The sequence below is a fragment of the Cuculus canorus genome, chromosome 4 (assembly GCF_017976375.1).
Source record: "Cuculus canorus isolate bCucCan1 chromosome 4, bCucCan1.pri, whole genome shotgun sequence".
Taxonomy (NCBI): domain Eukaryota; kingdom Metazoa; phylum Chordata; class Aves; order Cuculiformes; family Cuculidae; genus Cuculus; species Cuculus canorus.
This window is the reverse complement of record NC_071404.1, coordinates 37,197-42,230: the sequence shown is the minus strand read 5'-3', so window position 1 is coordinate 42,230 and position 5,034 is coordinate 37,197. Positions and strand designations below refer to the sequence as shown.

General features: G+C 52.0%; 1 long non-coding RNA gene across 1 annotated transcript; it reads left to right on the top strand.

Moving 5' to 3' along the window:
- The first annotated feature begins 3,196 nt into the window (after positions 1-3,196).
- Positions 3,197-3,716, top strand: LOC128852029 (uncharacterized). Its single transcript, XR_008449648.1, has 4 exons — positions 3,197-3,254; positions 3,310-3,371; positions 3,457-3,510; positions 3,625-3,716. It is a non-coding gene; the product is annotated as an uncharacterized LOC128852029 (long non-coding RNA).
- The last annotated feature ends 1,318 nt before the right edge of the window (positions 3,717-5,034 follow it).

The following is a 5,034-nucleotide window of genomic DNA, read 5'->3' as shown; positions in this document are numbered from 1 at the left end:
ACTACGCAGGCGCGAGACTGGAGCGAACTTTCCACAACTAATTGTAATACGAACTGGGGGGGGAAGGGTATGAATACGTAGTAGGTGCTTATACCTATGCATGTCTTTACACTATAAGTAGCTGCTTGTTAAGCTATACGGTGTGCAAGCTAGGAGGAGGAGAACCCCTTTGCACCCCAGCGCTGGAAATAAACATACCTGCTTTATAACTCTTTTTGGGTTATAGAGTTTGATTCCGCAAAACACTTTGGCACCCCGGACGGGACACCCTCTCTGCCCGGCTGCAGGATCGGTGGGGAGTGGGACATTCTAAGGCGCGCCCCGGTAAACTGTTTCTCCGGAGAATCTCCCATCTCTACCCGATCGCTGCGGGGGGAGAGACGGCCCATCACTGGGCGGACCAGGTATGTGATTTATGTATGATACGGTATGATAATTTGGATTTACCTGCAGGGTAGTAGGGGATGAGTCTGTAAATCGTGGACGGGACGCTTCACGTGGTGACGAAGGGTTAGGGTCTCTTTGCCGAGACCCCGTAAGTCTGCGAGGAGGGATATGAATCCCCTACTTGCGCAGGGTGAGGAGGTGGCACTGCCCGTCCCTGGGTAAAATAGCAAATTGGCTGCTGTGGTCTGGTGTGGGTGCTCGCTGCTGTGTTAGCAGAGCACCAGGTGAAATATAATCCCAAGATTCTTGTTAGACAGAGAGGCGGAGTTAGGGGTTGTGGTATTATAGGTAAGATAATATTATAGTATAATATCTGTATGAGTTGGGCTCTCCTTGCTGAGGAAGCAGGATTTCAGCATATGAGATGATAGCTATCATCTTCTACCCCTGTTGCAAATCTTCAGTGTCGGTACCGTGTATATTTTAACATGGTTAAGAGCTCATTTTAAACCTCTCCTACATCGTGGACTGTTTGTATGCGAGTGCGCGGTTGCGTGAGACGCGCAATTGAGCGCGAAGCGAGTGCAGAGTTCCGATCCGCGGTTCTGCTCTCCTGCGAAGGAAACAGCCGGAGACGAACAAAGCGAGTGATCACTGCTATACGTTGCGTGTTTTACGTCGTAAGTATGCTCTGTGAATTGTTTGACGAATAACAGAGTACCAGCGGAATTGAGAGGCATAGCTTACCCGGGGGATGCTCTTCCTCAGAGGTGCGCCGAGCTCAAAATGTTGAAAGACTTGCAAACTGGTTAGAAGCCATGTTTCTTGATCCTAGGAATGCACCTATGGAGCCTTTGAATTCCAAAGGTCCATTGAACCGGCAAATGGGTATATTTACCTCGGACCTTCAGAATGGAAGGAATGCAAAGGATTAAATTTTATCATACCTAGCGTGGAAGAAGGGGGGGAAAAGAAACAAGAGAAAAACGGGAGAAGCGGCTGAGAGTTGCCCCTTCCTTTCCCCCCTTTTCCTGGTATGCCCGTTATGTGAGTTAAGTGCTGTGTGTGTGAGTTAACCCTTCCCCTCCCGGAACTTGAGTTAAGTGCTCTGTGTGAGGAAAAAAGAATAATTTGAAAGAGCAAAACCAAAAGGTTTGCGTGGGCCGGGGAGGAGGGAGTGGGGCAGAATTCTGCAGGCTGCAGGAATGGATCAGATTTGATGTTCGGACCATCGTGAAGTTTTATTGTGCTAACTCAGCTGGGTTGGGATCACTGTATTGTCCCGAGCGTCTGTAATCTGTAGATGGGAATCGTTGCTGTTGCTAGTCTTGTGGGAAGTCCCTGAGAACTTGGAGACAGGATGTTTGTAAGTGTTTACATGGTTTGTGGAAGTTGGAGAAAGGTAGAGTCGGGAGGTAGTGTAACGGGGACAAAACCGAGCAAGAATTTCCTCGGGAAAGCCCATTAGCGGCATATTACGGAAGCAGTTGGCTGCGGGGGGAGCCGGAGGCTCGATGGGTAAGAAGAGGATCGCAGTCCCGTTTTGCAAATCGTGTTGTTTTTAAAGAGAGGGAAAGTGGAACGAGGTGTTTTTCCCTCTCCGAAACCATCCGGAGCGGCAAAGGGACAGTGGGATTTTGCGTCGGCATCCACGATCGTTAGCCAGCCCTTTCCTTGGATCCCTGTTCCATGCATCATCTGCGCCTTTAGGTTTTTCAACGGGGCTTCTTGCACGTTCATCCTCCCAGTTGCGGCCATGTCTCTTTGTAACGAGCCGCGTTCTTTGGCTTTTCCCGGGCTGCCATAGACTCTTCCTCGTAGCCCTGTACATCGTCTTGCCCGATGGCACGTCTGGTCCGGGAGTCATTCTTCTTACATCGAGTTTTCTTTTGCCCCTGGTTTTACGACTTCGGTTTTGCGTGTGGCGGTGTTCTGTGTGTGTTTTGTGTCTGGCTGGAGCTGCTCTGCCTGATGCATAGAGGTGATGAGAGTCAGCAGAGATACAAGGGCAAGGTCCTGTGGTTAATACACCGATACACCTAAACCTTGCAGTCTAAACCTTGCAGGGGCGTACCGTACGTTGCAGAAGAAGTAGCCCTAGATGCGGCGGGTGAGGAGAGTAGTTTCTGCTTGGCTGTGCAGCTGCGGAGAGGAGGCCCAAAACTGTGCGGAAGAAGGGAGTGGAGCGGTAGCGAAGCAGCTTTAAGCAGCTCCAAGGGAGTTGGGAGTCCAGGTTTGGGTTTGGTTGTGGATTTGTTGCGCTTGGCTGTAGCGTGCAGTAGAGATGGCACCGCTAAAAGGAAGAGAGCGACCTGCAACTGTTAAGGCATCGCTGAGCGTTGGGGTGACTCCTTTTGATATCGTGTCTTTCCGATACAGAGGGACCACCTGTGCGCCAAAGGCCGCTGATGGAGTTGAGAGTAGAGGGCCACAGGGGGGTGGGTCGGCTGTGGTGTAGGTGGGAAGATGGGACCGGTGGCTATATGACTAGATAACGGGTTTTGTGTTTCCACTTGGAAGGTACTGAGCAATGAGCAAAGCAGAATAGTGGCGCTGGAGCTGCCCTGGATGAGGAGAGCCATGGTGAGATATGTGAAGCAGCCGTTATCGTACAGGTGTCTTAAAGCCCGCAATGGGGCAGTCATCCTTTTGCTGTTTGTGCATTACAGGTGGAGCGCAAGCCTCGGCGTGGAAGCCCTGTAGACGACGCAGGCTGGTGGGTGAGCGGTCAAGGTAACGTAGCAGGAGACGGGAATTGCTGGGTCCTGCCTGTGTCTTTGTGTTGTGCCTAAAGCGCGTCTCTTTCTGCAGGTTCAGCAGGCAGCCTCGGAGGGGCACAGCTTTGTGCCGACAAATGATCTGGGAAGGTGAGGTCGTTCTCCGAATTGGTGTCTCAGAGCACAGCGTTATAAAGCTACTCAGCCGAGCCTTTGTTTTTTGCAGGTGCCGATCGGGCCGCCTCTGGAACAGGACGAGCGTCTGAGGTGAGGCTGGGTCCCAGCGAGAAGGGACGCGAGACTGTTGATTTTCTCACAAGCACAAAAGCAACTTTGTGTCTTGGAATTTTAGGTGCCCCGGGCAACGACAGCTGCAGGGCCTGATGTTTGAGCGCGCACGGAGCAAGTGAGCAGAATGCCTTGGCGCTTTTGCGGTGGGGGTGGTGTACTACAAGAGGTCGACACCGAGCGGTGCGGTGCTGACGGTTGGCGCTGTTTTTCTCTTTTTGCTTCCTTGCAGATGAAGAAGAGGAACCTGGTGACTGCAGGATTGTTCCAGTTAACCAATGTGGTTGGAGCTGCTTTGTCGAAGGACGGCTTCAGTCATGGTCCTCTGAAAGCTAAGTTGAGGGACCTGGGCTGGGAAGAGGGGAGAAGGTTGGGGACGGCAGAGAGGTGTTTTATAGGTAGCACAGGGGAGAAGGCCGTGCAGGGAGAGCCCCGTTTGGGCGGGTAAAGGCAGAGGGGCCTGCTTCTCAGCCCAGCTCTAGCCTGTGCTGGGCAGGGCAGTTCCAGCCTATGTTTGTCGCTGTCTGGTTTCTGTAGTCCATCTGCTGTGTCTGAAGATTTCTGCAGGTCTTGACGTTCTTGTTGCGCCTAAGGCATGGCAGACGTGCCTTGGGCACCATCTCTAGGGTTCTGAATGCTTGTAGTCCTCAATGCTGTGTTGATCGGGCAGCGCTTTTCTCGCATCGCAATCCTAAAGCGTGGATCGGTCTTGTCTTTTGGAAGCTTCCAGTCAGTTGTCTTTTGCTGCGGCCTTGCAGCCTGCGTCAGCGTCCACGATCGGTAGTCGTGCGTTTTCTTAGATCCCTGTTCTGAGGCTTGTTCCGTGCGTCCTCTGCGTCTTTAGGTCTTAAAAACGGGGCTTCCTGCTCGTTCGTCCTCCCAGTTGCAGCGGTGTCTCTTAGTAACAAGCCGCGGTCCTTCACTTTTCCAGGGCTGCCGTAGATTCTTCCTCGTAGCCCTGTCCGTCATCTTGCCCTATGGGCAGGTCTCGTCCGGGAGTTGCTCCTCTTAGAGTGAGGGATTTTTTTTTTGTCCCTGGTTCACGGCACGGGTCTTGCGTGTGTCCTTTTTGCACTCGAGGCACGCCTGGGGGCACTATTGATGAGCAAAAGCAGACAAGCAGGGTTGGGAGTGTTTGTTAGAGCTTGGCGTTGTTTGCCTTGGAGACCTTGGAAGTTGATAACGAAGGAGCCAGCTAGCAGAAGTTTCCTGATAGGTGGGCATTGGAATGCAGCAAGCTGGCTGCATTTGGTTCAGGCGTTTGAAAGCAGCCGGAGGAGACCTGAGTCTGCGCAAAGTTCAAAAAGAAAACCTACTCATCCCGAGGCAAGACTTCCTACTTCATCTCTAAGACCCCAGCCCACGACCTTCAGGAGGCACTACGCAGGCGCGAGACTGGAGCGAACTTTCCACAACTAATTATAATACGAACTGGGGGGGGAAGGGTATGAATACGTAGTAGGTGCTTATACCTATGCATGTCTTTACACTATAAGTAGCTGCTTGTTAAGCTATACGGTGTGCAAGCTAGGAGGAGGAGAACCCCTTTGCACCCCAGCGCTGGAAATAAACATACCTGCTTTATAACTCATTTTGGGTTATAGAGTTTGATTCCGCAAAACACTTTGGCACCCCGGACGGG